Source organism: Mastomys coucha, unplaced genomic scaffold (assembly GCF_008632895.1).
Source record: "Mastomys coucha isolate ucsf_1 unplaced genomic scaffold, UCSF_Mcou_1 pScaffold18, whole genome shotgun sequence".
NCBI lineage: Eukaryota > Metazoa > Chordata > Mammalia > Rodentia > Muridae > Mastomys > Mastomys coucha.
The window spans coordinates 47,746,276-47,763,176 of NW_022196900.1; the positions used below are offsets into that span (position 1 = coordinate 47,746,276).

The 16,901-nt window shown below is 42.1% G+C and overlaps 1 protein-coding gene and 1 pseudogene across 3 annotated transcripts in view; one reads left to right on the forward strand and one right to left on the reverse strand.

Annotated features, from left to right (window-relative positions):
* Mllt3 (MLLT3 super elongation complex subunit) overlaps window positions 1-16,901 on the reverse strand; it is a 254,022-nt gene that overhangs the window by 219,684 nt on the left and 17,437 nt on the right. The window lies entirely within an intron of this gene.
* On the forward strand, window positions 919-1,036 carry LOC116097327 (annotated as a pseudogene).

Below are 16,901 nucleotides of genomic sequence, written 5' to 3' on the forward strand. Positions count from 1 at the left end.
AAAAAAAAAAAAAAAAAAAAAAACACGGTATGTGGTAACAATGTGACAGGTAGCTTGTGTAAAGAAGATGAAACAAAAAAAAATGAGTTCCCAAATGGAAAAAGAACACAAAACTTATAAAGCAAGCATATTAACTGAAATTGGTGAGCCACTAACCCCTATAAGTGTCATTCCAAGGTGACACTAAGATTTATGTCAAAAACAAAACTGTAGTGAGCACTTTGCCTACTCTTAATGTATATCCATCCCAAAAATATAAAATGGAAGATGAGCAAATAAATGACTTTTAACCTTACAACCCATCCTGACTTGTAACTCTATGCTTCAGTTATTTCTGATCCATATCACCACCCACCCCTGCCTTTTACAAGAGTGGGGACATAAGGTTTTCCTATGTCGCCCTGGCAGGCATTGGACTTCACTATATAAATCAGACTGGCCCCAAACTTGCAACAATTCTCCTTTTTCTGTCTCCCAAGGGCTAGGATTACAGGTACACATTGATAGGACCTCACTGTAGTCTGGGCTAGCCCCAAGTTTGACACCATCCACCAACCACTTCCTGAGTGCTCAGATCACAGGTATACACCTTTCTCCCAGCGTCTACATCCATCCTTTTAAAATAGAAGAGGGAAGTGCATGCTTCTCTCCCTCCCTCCCCCTCCTTTCTTTCCCTCTCTCCCTCCCTCCCTCTCTTTCCTTCTCTCTCTCTCTCTCTCTCTCTCTCTCTCTCTCTCTCTCTCTCTCTCTCTCTCTCTGAGGGACCAGAAAGTCTTTAAAATGTCTTAATAAATATCACAAGCAATTTGTACAAAAATAATTGTACACTGAGGACTAGCCAGGCCTCTCCTGGAATTCAAATTCACTTCTGTAAGAGTCACATGTCTGTTCCACCATTCTAAGATTAAGAATCAGCTCAGACCTGATTGCACTGCAGGTGTGGCTGTTGTGTCACATGCGGAGGTGGGAGGAGAGAGGTTGTGTCTACACTCAGTGTTCTGACCTATGAACATCTGAACTATGGTAGCCTAACACTCCCTGAAAAAAAAAGTGAGCCTGAGACAACCACAATGATCTGGCACTGCACAGGCTTGGCAGACAGACCATGCCCGAGATGACCCCTGCCTGGCACCATAATGCACAAGCAGGGCATAGTCCTCCTGAGACCACTTCTAGGAAGACCCTGGGACCCACTAAGATGACCAAGCAAGTGGTGGAGACATGGAAGAGAAACAGAAGGATGTGTGCACAATGAAGAGAAGCAGAACTGGAGGGTGGTGAGGGGCAGCGTGATATGAGTAGTCAGTGATGCCACCTGGGACTATGGAGGGGTCCCAGGCTGGGCTGCCACCAGGAGTCACATCTAGGTTCATGACCCTGCAGCAGTGGGGGTCTGCTACCACCAAAGGCCAGGTAGACACCCCTGGTCTGGGCTGCTACCAGGGTATATGTTGATGTCTGAGAGCTGTGCAGATGTGGGGTAGATGTGCTGTAGATGTGGGGGTTAGAGGTGAACCAGCCCCAGGGCATGAGCGTGGGAGAGCTGGCCCTGCCTCTTATCTGCAGAGTGGTGGCTTGGTTAAGGGAGATACATCCTCCTCCCTCCCTAGACATTTATGGAAGGCAGGAGAGCTGGCCCTGAGGTCATGTGAATGGGAGAACTAGACATATCCCTCACCAGCTTTAATACTCAGGAAAGCAGGTGCTGTGCCTCACCTGGGCAGCAGGATAGTGCTGGCCCTGATTGCAGGGGTTGTAGATGAGTGGGCCCCAGAGGGCATGAGAGCAGGAAAGCCAGCAGGCTAACCACCTTAGACAATTCTCAGGCCCAGATCCAGAGCTCTGAATTGGACCATCTCAACATCTACCCATCAGTGAACTGCTGAGTGCATCCACGGGCCAGTCCTGCAGATCCAAAACTACAGGATCTTCATGACACAGGGAACAACAGGATATCTGAGAAGAGTCCTAGTGAGGTTCCAGTATTGACAGTGTAGCAGAAGCCAAAGGCCTCGTACCAGACCAATGACTCATTGCAATGGACGTTTGCAAGCAAAGAAGTGTGGACAAAAGGGTATAGTGTGGGACACACTGTGGCACACTATGGCTTCCACAATGAGATTTTATTTTCTCTGTTGAGGCGGGAGGAGGGGGGTGCCAGGGTGGTGGGTGGGTAGGAGGGGATGGGGAGATGAGGAGGAATGGGATGCATGATATAAAATTCACAAAGAAACAATAAAATGTTTTTTAAGAGAGAGAGAGAAAAAAGAGAGAGAGAAAGGAGATGGGGGGGAGATTGGTTTGCCCCAAGGCTGTTGGTTTTATGCCCATCTTCCTTGATAAGTGCTGCCCTTACCCTTTGTTGGGGAAGCTGCTTTCTGCAGTGAGCAGAGATTGATGCAGAGTCTCATACCTGGTCAGGGAGCTCAGTTCTACATGCCCATCATCATCATCAACCTCTACTCTGCCCAAGGCTCAGGGAACATCACACAAGATTCGACAGAAAGAATGAATGAGCCAGACCACGGGCTGACATGCTGTGCATGCTGCCTTCTGGTCATTGGACTGTTCGTATTCATAGTTATCCTGCTCATGGTCAAGCCAGCAGACACGCCAGCACAGGTTGGTGGAGGGGTTCTCAAGACCTCTGGCTGAAGAGCTTTAGAAAGTTGACAGCTACGGGGGAGGGAAAGTCCACCTTCTTCAGGGGTGTGGCTGCTGGGAAGTGGGCCATGCTGCAGTGGAAAGCCTCACCACCATGCACTAAGGACAGCAGCCATTGGATTTAGCAAATTAAAGAAAAAAAAAGTCACAAAGGTGGGAGGGGGATATGTTATGTGGGTTCTTGGGGGTGGGGAGATGGGGAGATATGATCAAGATATATTGGATGCCTGTATGAAACTGTGAAACAATCAAACTATCCTGGGAGTTTTAAGACACTTCCTAATGGCAACAGAAATCTCAGACACATCGCCTTCACATCCACCCCTTGTGATAAAACCAAAGAAGTGAAGGCTGAGGCCACACGAGGGACGTTTTTACAGTTACATCCTAACACTTGCTTCCAAAGCTGTTAAGAATATGATGGCATTCCTTACGTCCATGCCTAGAACTTAATAAAAGTTCACAAATGTTCCTGCACTCCAGCTACATTGACAGGAGCACAAATATCTTCTTTCCGAGGTGGCGGCAACTCTTCAGAAGCCACAAACAACGTAAAATGAGAAAACAAAGGTGTTAATATTATAAATGTAAATGGTCACTAAACGTTTGAAGAAAACCAGTTTCCAAACCTGGAATCTCTCCATGCACCTAGTCCCAGATCTCAACATTTATAGATCACTAGAGGGCAGGTGAGATGGTGCAGCAGTCAAAAGGACCTGCTGCTTTTCCGGCAAACCAGCGTTTGGATCCTATCACCCACATCAGGCGGCTCACATCTACCTGTTGGGATCTGATCCCCTGTTGTGGCTCCCTTGGAGACCTGTACGCATATAACAGCTGCTCACAGATATGAACATATACACATAAATAAAAATAAAAATTGGAAAAATTAAGTTAAGGACAGAATTTATGGACAGAATTTTAAATTACATAAATTGACTATAACATCACAAACAAGAAAACTCTGCCATTCTATAAACTGTCAACAATGACAGTTTATATGAGGAAAAGTGAAGGGGGAATGGAATAGATGTTGTATCTGTTCTTTTGAAGACATATGCTACTGGACCAGGAAAACTGCTAGTGTCCAGTCCCAGAGAAATATAAATTCATGTTCATTAACACAGCAGCATCAACAGATGCTTTTAACAAAGTAGGTGAAAGGCGTGTACAACCTGACATCTGAAAGATACAAATATCACCCCAGTCACCTTGTAACTGCTCAACAAGAAAACGATCTCTAAAATGGCTTTTGCCACTTTTAGTGGACTGATAAAGCTAGTACTGGAGTAATCACCACTAGGTGCTCTGTGACAGGAAGTGACACACAGAACACCCACAGAACTTTCCTGCTATAAATATTTGGCCTCAGCTGAGCAAAGCTTGAAGGGGATCTAACTCCAATTCTCGAGAAAAGAAGTGGGCAGGGAAAATTAAGTTAAACCACTCTATGACTCCCCAATCCCAGAAGTAAAGAAGATCTGTGAACCAAGGAGCCTAGCCTCTTAAAGACAAGAGGGAAACAATGAGAGGAGGCAGGGAAACATCCTAGATAAAAGGATACTAAAGAGATACAACACTTAAGGGCTAACATTAAACTCTGGGCTGATTGCTGCTTAGAGGACTCTTTACCAAAACACTGTTCTTAGGAGAAATATTGTAAATGGTTAGGGGTGAGAGGTCGTGGTATGTGCAACTTACTTCTAAAGGACTGCAGGATAGGAATATAAACTGAGATAAAGCTCAGCCAGCAAAAGACTAACAGTGAATCTAGAATCCCCTGGAATACTTCTCTTCCACTTCACTACACACTTGAAACTCTTCAAAATGAAGGTGATAGATAGTATGGCTATGTATGGATGGATAGTATAGAGGGGAATCTGCAAGATTAAAGACTTATGTGAGATTCTACGGAATTCTCATTTCAGGGGAAAGAATCATCAAATCAGCTATCTGAAGGGTGAGAGGATAGTTAAATAAGCCAGGCATTACTATACAGTATTAGAGAACAATTGATTCTGGATGGTAGTGTTGCTCTATAAAACAAACCTAATTCTTGAGGGATTTGTCCCTAAGTACTAAGGCTTTCAGGATAGTGAATGGAGTCACTGCTATATGACATACATGTGCATCAAACATGATTACATGTTTATAAATTGGGGGTCTAAGGCATTCAATAATTTCCTAAACATATGTATAAATTTACACACATAGATCCTCATATATATTGATTGTAATTAGATGCTAATTGTATTCAGAAAGTCTTATCAGGCATTTGCCTATTTTTCCCCTCCTACAAAGCCACTGGAAGTCCACCATAAAGAGAAGTCCTGCAAATATAGCCAGTTCTCTATGCAGCTCCAGCCACTGTGGAGCCGCTAACCTCATGTAAACTAGTCATCTTTGAAATTTGGCTAAAGATGAAAAAGTGAGTTTTAATTTTTAATTAATTTGTACTTAAATGTAAATAGTCATGCATGTTTAGTGGCTATTATTCTGGACACTGCAATGATATGGTACATGCAGAACTAGATGTAAAATGTTATAATTCACAAGCTTAAATAAAGGGCAAAGCTAAGGGAAAAGGTTCAAAGTAACCAAACGTCCTTAATAAACGTTACAGAATGAAGTTCAGTTTTAAACCCACTCCAAACCAGTGCACCTATCAGAAAAGTCAGTGCACTCAATGGCACTGAACTAGCATGGTTTAAGAGGCCACGACGGTCGAAACTGATTAAAAAGGAGTTAACCGCTGTAATGTGTGTCTGAAATAAATTCTATCAAAAGTGTGGTTGCACTCACAAAGTTGGCTTTATTTTTAAATGTGTGTGTGTGTGAGAGAGACAGAGAGAGAGACAGAGACAGAGACACAGACAGACAGAGAGACAGAAAGAGACAGAGAGCTCACCCTGTGGGGTCTAGGGGATAACCTGTGGCAGTTGGCTCTCTCCTTATTCCATGTAGATCTTGGAAACCAAACTCAGGTCACCAAGCTTAGGAGCAAAGACTCTTACCACTGAACCACCTGGCTGCCACTCACAAGCTTATTTTTTTATTAGATATTTTCTTTATTTACATTTCAAATGATATCCCCTTTCCCTGTTTCCCCTCCGAAAAAAAAAAAAAAACCCTGTCTCCTCCCCCTCCCCCCCACTCACCAACCCACCCTCTCCCACTTCCTGGCCCTGGCATTCCCCTGCACTGGGGCATAGAGTCTTCACAGGACCAAGGGCCTCTCCTCCCACTGATGACTGACTAGGCCATCCTCTGCTGTACATATGCTGCTGGAGACAAGCTGATTTTAAATGCATTCTGCCAGTGACACTCTTTGTATAAGAGACGCTATGCCTAGCCAGTCCTGCCACTAAGCATTGTTCCTCTCTAGTACCACAGTCGGCCTGTAACCTACAACCTGACTTATACTACTGTCAACGCTAAATGCATGTCCATACTTTATAGAATTATTTTAAACTCTACGGAGTAAGATGGAAATGTCTTAGAATAGTGCCTGCACATAAATACTCGATGAATTGCCTTTGTCACTATTTCCTACCAACCTGGAACTTTTTCTGATTGCTTTCTTTCTCTTTGTCAGTACTAGGGATTAAACCTGACTGACACTAACCAAGTACTCAAACATCTTTTTTTTTCAGTAAGTAGAAACAAAACACACAAAAAAAATTTTACAGAGTAAAGTTACAGAAACAGCTAAATACATAATTATGTCTTGTTCAACTTAGAATGGTTTTATGTGCCCCCCCAAAAAAAAACAAGCTATCAAAGTAAATTTTTTCAAATACAAAACTATGGTGAAACTGTTTGGATTCAACATTTTAATTAACGAAATTAGGCAAGTGTTTTTATAAGAAAAAGACTTGTTTCACTGAAATATAATTCACAAACCATATTCAAAATATTCAGCCCTGGCCAGGTGTGATGGTGCACACCTTTAATCTCAGCACTCAGAAAGCAGAGCCGCCACAGGTAGATCTCTGTGAGTTCAAGGCCGGCCTGATGTACATAGCAAGTTCCAGGCCAGCCAGGGCTACTTAATGAAACCCTGTATCAAAAAACAAACAAAAAAGTACTACACAGTACAGTGGGTTTACTCCAGGCAAGTCTGCACACCCACTACCACAGTCAACTTCAGAATGTATTACCTCAGAAAGGAGCCCTGCACAGTTTACGACCACCCCCACACCACCACACATTATCTGTGGCTGTCTGTGTCTGTAAACTTCCCTATTCTGAATACCCACATAGATAGAATGGCATACTGTCTTTCCTTGTGACTAGCTTTTCTTTTCTCCCTCTCTTTGTTGACAACAAACATATGGCTTGCTTTTGCCAGATTTCCTAAAATCAATGCTATTATAAATACTTATGTCCGAGCTGGTACATAGGCCTCTGTTTTTTATCTGAAGAAAACAAGATACCAAGGAATAAAACTGCCAGGTAATGCAAGAACTCTACACTTAACCTTTCAAGGAGCTGCCGGACTAGGGTTTTCCACGGGGCCTGTATGCGGCATTTATACCCTCCTGAGCAGCAGGCAAGGTTTCTGATTTCTCCATGTCCTCCCCAATACAATACCCGGTCTGGTATTCTATGACAGCCACCCAGCTAGACAGGATATGGTTGGTGTCTCACAATGCTGTGGATTTCCATTCTTTACTGGCCAATGGTGCTCTCTGAAAACAATTATTAGCCATTTGTTAATCAACTAAAGTTTTCTCAGATCCTTTACTCATTTTTAGTTGGTTGGTTGGTATTAAGAGTCAAAAAAGATAGATTCTAAAGAAAATTTCATAATGGGATGTGATTTTCAGATGTTTTCAGTCTTTGGTCAGTGTATTCAATCGCTGTCCTTTGGAACACAAGTTTCCCATGTTTCTATAGAGTGTACCCCTGTGTTACCACTGCTGCTTCTGGAGAATGTACCACTGTGTTACCACTGCTGCTTCTGGTGATTTTACTCCGAATGACAGCACACTTGAGGTCATGAAGAAGAACCCCTGTGTTTTATTCTAAAATTTCTAGATTCATAGTTCTTCTACATAAGTCTTTTTGAAGTAAAATTTTTCACTTCAGTTTGAGATAAATTTTATGTATAATGTGAAATAGGATTGCAACTTAATTTCTTTACATACAGATCCAATTCTCTCAATGCAGTTTGTTTAAAAAAAATAACTATTCGTGAGAAGCCTGTATTACCTGAGAGTGTACAGGTTTAGCTCTGGAACTTCAATTTTGCTGCACAGGCATCTATCCATTCTTGTATCATCAGTACCACACTGTTTTGATTACTGTTGCTCTGAAGTAAGTTTTAAAATTTGCAAATATGAGTTCCTCTACATTTTAGTCTTTTCCAATAGTACTTTGGATGTTCTGGGTCCTCTATAACTACATCTGAATTTTAAGTCAGTTCAAAAGTTTTTACAAAGACATCATGTGAGTAGGATTCTGAAGAGATTTCCTGAGACTATTTCAACTTGGGGATATCAGTATCTTAATACACTCTCTCAACATAAGAGCAAAGGCATTTTCCATTCATTTCTATTTCTTTAGTTTTTCCAATAATATATTATAATTTGAGAATAAATTTATACTTATTTTGTTAAGTATATTCCTAGATTTTTCTGATATTCTAAGTACAATTACTTCACTAATTCTATCTTATTCATGATAAATGTATATAAACTACTATTAATTTATATTTACTGATCCTGTAGCCTAATAAAGTGAACAGGGCAGAATATTCAGTCCTCAGCCATTAAAGTCCTCAGACATTAACTACTAGTTTCGATTACTGACACATGTTTATACTTTAAATGTCTTATAATAAAATTGTATTACAATAAATATTTCCTCAATGCCTATGTGTAAAATTGTGATTTTTTTTGCAATTGTTCACAGAAACTGACAACTTTAGAACAAGAAACACTATGCATTCATCAAATGATGTGTAGACCCTAGATAATAAGTTTGTTTTCTTTTAAACTTTTTATAACAAAGCTGTCCACTCATCCATGAAGAGCCTCAGGAAACTAGTTGCTTTCAAGCTGAACAATGAAGTTCACCTTTCCTGATTTTAAACTTTTGTGTCTAACCTGAATTTGGGTATCTCTTTGAATTTGGTATTACTGCAGGGTGATGCTGGTGCCCAGAACTGGACCAATGACAGGAAGGTCTGAATGTGTTGTAATCCCTAGCTCCGAGTTTCTTTTCTTTGAAACTTATTTCATACTTTTGACTTTCCAAAGAAAACTAAGAAAAATGAGGGATGAGGAGAGAGAAGGCAACAGTGAAACAGGCCCCAGCAGCTCGGCCGTCCCCAGCAGCTCGGCAGTCCCCAGCAGCTCAGCCGTCCCCAGGAGCTCCGCAGTCCCCAGGAGCTCGGCAGTCCCCAGCTTCTATTTGATAGCACTTGCTGAGCGCTTCTCGCTAAAACATTCTCACTCTGAACATTCCCTTAAACTTGGACATCTGGGTGGCATTCTCAAGTAACCTTTAAAAGCAACCAGGTCCTTTTTTTAAATCCAAGAAACATTTGCTTTGCTTCTAAATAATTTTTAAATTACAGTTATTTGTTGGAAAAATAACAGCCACAACCTACAAAAACCACAATTTGTCCCACACAGTCCAATTGTAGCCCAAGGTCTATTTTTGGCTTCATAACAACTTGAGCTAAAGAATCTCAGTGCATTGTTCAAGTTGCATTATAAACAGTTTCTGGAAAGAAAAGCGAAACATCAAATGCTGCACAAACCAAAAATGGTACAGAGTACGAGAAGGTTCGAGTTCCAACATCTGCTACGGAAGGGCCAGCAACACTCTGCTCCCCCACCTGTCACACCTTCCTCACAACTGTAACTCAACCCAACTGTATGAAAGTAGTCCCCTGCTGACTGACTAGCCCATCTCCCTGTCCATGTCTCAGTTATATACAACAAGGAAGAAGCCATATTGTTGAAGAGAAGTGTAAATCTGGGAGAGAATTAATGCCTGCGGCATGAAGCACATCAGCTCAGCCCAGCATTAAACCCTCTTCACAGTGGCCTTGGTTCGCCTCTACCCCTCTACTTCACTCCAAAAGTTAGGTTAAGGTTAGGTGAGGACAGCTGCCCTTCAGTGTCTTCCTTTTTCCCTTTTAAATGTGTGGGGATATTTTGCCTGTACGGATGTCTACACACCACTTGCACGTAGTACCCATGGAGGCTAGGAGAATCAGATTCCCTTAGAACTTGAGTTACAGAGTGTTAGGAGCTGCCCCGTGGGTACCGGGAATTGAACCTGTGCCCTCTGCAACAGCAGCCAATGCACTAACCACTGATCCGTTTCTCCACTCTCCCCAGCCCCACCTTCATCATTCTTTAAAGGAGCGTGTCTACAGCCTTTCCTCAGGGGCTGCCCTCCTCCAATAAAAGACTACACAAAACAGGAGATTTGCACTCAGTAGAGTACCACCACAAAGTCAAATCCATTCATGTTCCAGTTACTGTGCCACATGCCACACTAAACCCATGCTTTCATGAAAAATGCTGAGCTACATAAAAAGGAACACTGTGATTAATTTAGTCTTTGTCCAGCAAGTCTGGTAGGACACTCAAATGCGAACCACCAAAGTTTCTGATTTTCTTCCCCAAATTACCATCACTATCCTCCAACCACTTCTTTTGCTGTATCTCCTGCTTAGGTGGAAAAGAAAGTCAGGGGTTACTAAAGGGGAAGCATCTCATTCAATGATCAAAAACCAAAACCACTCCTACGTCCCACCTGTCTGCCACACTCGAGTCATGTGAGACGGTTCCATAGTTCAGTAGCTCATACTCATTGCACAGACAGGGACAGCCTGAGCTCAGATCCCCAGAACCTACAGACAAGCTAGACACAATAGTGAGCATGCCAGTAATCCCAGTGTCCCCGTAAAGAGAGAGGAGACAGAGACAGGAAGCTCACTGGCCAGCTAGCCTGGCACACACACAAAAGCCACTAGAGAGACTCAGGCTCAAACATGGTAAAAGGAAAGGTTACCCTCTAATCTCCATATGAGCCACATAGCACCGTGTTCATACACACAAAACATCAATGACCTCAGGGCTGATGACACAGCACAGTTGATAAAGTGCTTAACTAACATCCATGAAGCCCTGGGTTTGATCCCAGCACCACATAAAACTGCGAGTGTTGGTTGGCAAACACTGTAATTCCAGCAACTGGGAAGCAACCGTAGCCACACAGAGAGTTAGGAGCTAAGGACCATAGACATGGATCTATGGTTAAGAACACTTCCATAGAATGTGGGTCCAATTCCCAGCACCCACGTGGTGCCTCAGAACTGTCTATAACTCCAGGTTCAAGGCATCTGGCACATTCTTCTGGACTCTGCAATAGTAACGTGGTATACTTACAAACACTCAAACACATAAAATTAAAGTAAGTCAAATCTTGTTATACAAATTTTTTTTCCTTTTTTTAATTTTAAGCCAGACACTCACCTTTAACCCCAACAGTAGGGAGTGAGAGGCAAGTGAATCTCTGAGTTTGAGGCCAGCTTGTTCTACATAAAGTCACAGGACAGCCAGGACTACACTCAAAGACCATATCTAAAAAAAAAAAAAACACATATTGTTTTTTAAATAGTGGGTAATCATGGTGTCTCATGGCTTTAATTGCAGCAGGCAGATCTCTATGAGTTCAAAGTTACCTGATATAAATACAGAGTTCAAGGCCAAACAAGTTTATATAGTGAGATATTGTCTCAAAAAATAAATAAATAAAAATTAAGAGGCTAATTTGAGCTACATGGAAACCTGCCCTCCACCCCCAAACAATCAAAAAAGCAATAGTTTTGATGGTGATACTAACAATGACTGTTCCCAGCAACAACAGGACATTTGGTGGCTATACAGATAAGCTTAATCTTAGATCTTGGTCTACCACATCTTCATTAGGTGAGAGTCACACATCTGAGCTAACAGAAAAGATATCTGCTCTTTCAGCTAGGAACAACTACATCCTACCATGCAGACCCAGTGAGTTCAGAAGCATCGTGAAAGGGAAAACACCAGAGATAAAAAACGTACTCTTAACAAATTTAAGGGAACTGCTAATCTAAGCTAACTGTCCTTTATCAGTCAGTTCAGCTGCACTGGTTTTCTGGAATACTTTGTTCAAATTCTCTTACCTGAGCAGAGCCCATTCAGCTCCTTCCCCATGGTATTTTTTTCAACTTTACAACAACTCTCATGTTGTACTGCAGCTTTTCTTTAACATGCTTGATGCCAGTCAAATCCTACAGGTGACAAAAGTACTACTTTTGCCTTCACTGTTCAGTGCTGTGCCCGGCACCTCACTGGTACACAAAGGTGGTTAAGTAAAGGATCAACGTGCTTCAAACCCAGCACTCAGGAGACTGTGGAAGGCAAGGCCAGGGTTCACAAGTAAGTTAACCTGGGCTACAAACTTCCAAGACTGACAAGTCCTGTCTCAAGCAAACCTCCATAGCTATAGGCCTATTATCATTATTATTATTACTATTATTATTATTATTATTATCATTATTATTATTATTACATGTATACTTATAGATGTGTTACAATGCATGTGTATACCTATAGATATGTGTGTGTGTGTGTGTGTGTGTGTGTGTGTGTGTGTGTGTGTGCCACACCGCACCTGTGGAAGTCAGAGAACCTCTCACTGGAGTCTGTTCTCACCTTTCATTATGTGGGACCCAAGAGGATCAAACTCAGGTGATGAGACTTTGCAGCAGCAAGTGCCTTTACCCACGGAGCAATCCCCAGCCAATGACAGTATGTCTTTACCTGTTCTTCTCCAAGCAGTCACAGCCTACGGAATGGAGGGATCCCCAGCATGGCTGCTCTCATAGTAGCTACACAACTGTTTGCCTAGCAGTAGCCAGGGACATCCAGTAGTAGCCAATAGGGACATCCAGTAGTAGCCAATAGGGACATCCAGCTAGATTTTCAGCTTTGGGGAAACTCATATTTACATCTTGCTGCAAAGCTTGTGATCCTTCACATACAAAAGTCTCAAACTTTCATCCCTGATCAAAGAGAGACACCAACACCCACTCCTCAGCCATGCCCACTCCTCAGCCATGCCCACTCCTCAGCCATGCCCACTCCTCAGCCATGCCCACTCCTCAGCCATGCCCACTCTGTCCGAGCTGCACCAGAAAGCAGGGATATCAAACAGCTAGTAAATGCTAACCCTGCTGTTTATGGGAGAAACAGAATCCAGTGAGAATAAAACATAGATGCAAGCAAATCAACAGCCCAAATTCAACAGCACTGAAATGTCTTTAGGAGTCACCAAAAACATTTTTTCTTTAAAAAAAAAGAAATTGTTTTAATTTGTGGCAAAGACCTAAGGGTCCCTTAAGCATTCCTAGGGTTTCTTTCATCTTTCCTTTCCTTTTCTTTTCTTAAGTACAGTCGATCATGGGCATGTTTGCTTTTTCTCTGCGCTGCTGCCCCCAGACTCAGACTGCTCTAGGGGAGGAGACTTCAAAACAACAATGAAGCATTTTACAGCAGACTCCCTTAACTCTGAAAGACATTCTGGGAGCAGTCAAACTTCACTGTGGGCTGCTCTGAAGTACAGACACACCTGATATTTTGCCCATCTTGAGTTCAAACACACTTTAGACAAGAGGAACAATTAATTTGGGCATTTTGCATTCCAGATGACTTTGCCAGCTGTCGGGTCAAGAAAGTCATAAATGTCTTCTCCTGCTTGCCAAGAGCCTTGCAAACTTACCTGGCAAACCCACCCCGCACCCTGCACGCCAGCACAGCACAGTGACACACGGATATGAAAATGTGTGTTGAAAGTACAGTTTTCATGAGCATGGGAAGACTCACTTCCTGCAACAACGTGTTCTCACCCTAGCTAACTGACCAACGTGAGAAGAAATGTCAATGTCTACTGGAAAGTCTCTGACTCCACCCACCTGTCCTTCACCCCCAGAGTTTCTTTTGCTGCAATGAAAATAATTTCAGTCAGACAGCCATAGAAAAAGAAAAAAGAAAGAGAAAACTGCCGACAAAAGGAGGTATGGCTTTAGGAGCACAGCACTAAACACCCAAGTAGACAGATCCTCAGTGACACACCTTCAATAAAAACTTCCAAACCCGGTTCCCTTTTTGTCCCTTTGAGAAAATGGTGAAGTAATTTGCATTTATAGCCTACTTCCTGTTTCCAAAATACCCCTTTAACTTTTTCTTTTCTTTTTTTTTTTTATGGTCAGCATAAATAGAACCAAATTGTCAAATCACTGCTATTCTGTGTGCAGCTGATACAAATAGGTCTGATTTCTAGCCAGCCATAAAACAATTATGGCTAAATTCCTACTGCTCTTTGATACCAGGTTATCCAGAGCTTCAAAGCCAGTCTCTATGACTGTTCTCAGGGTACTGCTGAGAAACAACAGAAACCCAGAAGACAGATTGGTCTCAGCTCCTGCAGCACACAAAGGCGTAGCTACACAAGTAAAGCAATTCTGCAGCTCTGAGCTGGAGAACTGAGTTGGGGAACTGATTGTGTGTGGTACGGATCCACTAGAATATTTTCCTGGAAATCGTAAAGGCAACTCTGCCCATTTTCAAACTTCAAAAAAATTAATAACCATCACTTTGCTTTCAGAGAGATTTTCTGTTTTACTAAAATAACTTATCCCAGGGGAACTTACAGGGTCTTAAGCACATAAATAATCCCACGGCACAATATTTATAGGATGTAGCAAAATTCATTAAAGCTGCATGTTTTGAATAAGGTCAAATTTGGTCAGAATATCAATAGAGGAAGTTTTTGAGAGCAACTGAATGTTTTGCGTATAAACTAATAGACGGCATTCTCTGAGGGCTTATAAAATGTTACCACAGTGTGGGATGACATAAACACCCAAGGCATACAGCACACACACGGACTATGAGCAGCAGCAAGGAGGCTGCTGGCCAAGTCGCACCCTTAGCAACACATCCTTCGCAAGAAAGACGGGGAGTGCAATTACAGAAATTTACTATTTGGCATCTTGGATGGTGGCAAATATAAGATAATTAGGAAGTCTCCCATCGCCTGAATTCTTAAGATAAAAGTTTTGTTGGGCTGGCAAGACAGTTCCAAGGTTGGAGGCACTTGCAGCCTGATCTGATAAAGTAGGTTTGATTCTGGAATCCACATGGCAGAATCAGAGAACAGACTCCACCAGTTGTCCTCTGACCTCCACATTCATACCATAGTAAATGCATGCCCACATACATAAAATAAATGTAAGTAAATCACTCAGGCAGACACCTGCAAATAGATACACCTTCAATCTATACACATTTAATTCTACATATCGACACCAAAAAAGATTGTTAAAATGTTTCTTTTTAAAAAAAAAAATTCTTTCCACCAATGACACCAAGCCAACAGGCTTTCCCTTAACCCCAAACTTTGGGCCGCTCCATTATGATATGCCAGGATTTCAAGTTAAGTAGCTGCCAAAGACGGCTGTGAATGGAAAATGCAGTTGGTACAGGCTTCCTGCACTGAAAAGCTCTTTAGACACAAGCGTAGAAAGGAAAGGGTATCTGTTACCCAAGTTCTGCCTCTAACTCTGCCTTGCCTACTCTCAGGACCTCATTTAACACATCACTCCAGAGCTGAGTTGGCTGTCTTCAGTGATCAGACCAAGGACCCACACATGCACGCACAGCCAAAGACATGTGCTGCATTATTTTATGAACTCTAGACAAGTCAGGACTTAGAATTCCACACGGCACTTCGCATAGAAACCCCAAATCTTCTTTCCCATGCACAAGAGCCACCTGTTTACAGCACTGATCTCAAGAGCAGCTTTTATCTCTTACCCTGGCATCTAGAACTGGTATGAAATTTCTTTATAACAACGTGATTGTGTAATCTCTCAAATTTAATTATGTTTTCCCCCTCTGGAGCTTTTTAACCAAGGCTAAATGCATTAACATACAACAAAATTCTCAACATGTAGACAAAGATGCATAAAAAGTAACCTTTAATCCATGCTATGTAACTGATTTTATTCTCTTTTGGCATGTTTGAAGTAACTCATCTAAGGATTAGTTAGGCTTTTCCACACTTCTTTTTATCAGGACTCTACCATTCTTGATTTAGTTTTGAGAGAAAGGGGTTTGCAAAAACTGTAATAATCTCCCAGCTGGAGGTGGCTGGAAAGTCTGCCAGGCCACATTGTCCCCTTAATTTGCAGGAAGGCTTTGCTGCTCTCATTTTATATGTGGAGCAGTTTGCACTGATAAGGCACTTATAGACTAGTTATTTTAGATTAATGAGAAGCTCAGTAAAATTTTATGTTAAACGGCCGTAAACTTTCTCTTTAAAACACCAAACTGCATCTTCAGTTTGATTCCATTAAAATCTTATCTCTTATAATCTGTCTTGATAGTTTTCATGCTAGTGGCAAAGGCAGTCTTAAAATGTTTAAGAAGTATTATTTTCAAATAGAGAAGGAATCCAAAATTTTAGGCTATGAATTCAGATGGACTGGCTGGAGCCTCGGGGCAAACACACGGGTTTAATCACATAGCTGTGGTTTCCAAGTCCTGCCCTTCTCAGCCTCGGCCTCGAAGGACTTTCCTGCCCTCCAAACCTGCAGCAGTCATGCAGACACACGATACAGAGAAGCACAGTGCTTCCGGGACCTTGAACATTAGGACACTGATGTTACTGATACTTGGCATTGCTCTAGCTATACACTTAACCCAAAAATGAGTTTAAAGTCAATGACCTGGTATTTCCTCTCCCTCTAAACTTCACACCAAAAAGTACACCAACATGCCTGAGTACCAAGGAATATAACTCAACTTCCACAAGTCCTTTTGGTATCCACATCCAGAAGCAGAAGTCAGACTCTGGAAAGTATGAGTTGACGTTCTTAGAACTGCCCGAATGGAAGCAGAAAAGGCAGAGATGTGTCATACTCCAAGTGCTAAAATTATACATTCTCTGCTATACGGCACACCAGTGAGGCAGAAGCTCATAACGTAAGCCCAGAGGTTACATCTCACACAGCAAGTTTATCTGCAGAGTAGAAATGACAGCATCGAAAACTAATGGGTGTTAAGCAATTTCTTCTTTGGTGAAGCCGCGCAAAACCTACAACAGCTGCCTAACTGTGCTTTTACTGCCCAAGGAAGCCTTCCAAGGTAGCACTGGCCTGGCGACCAGAT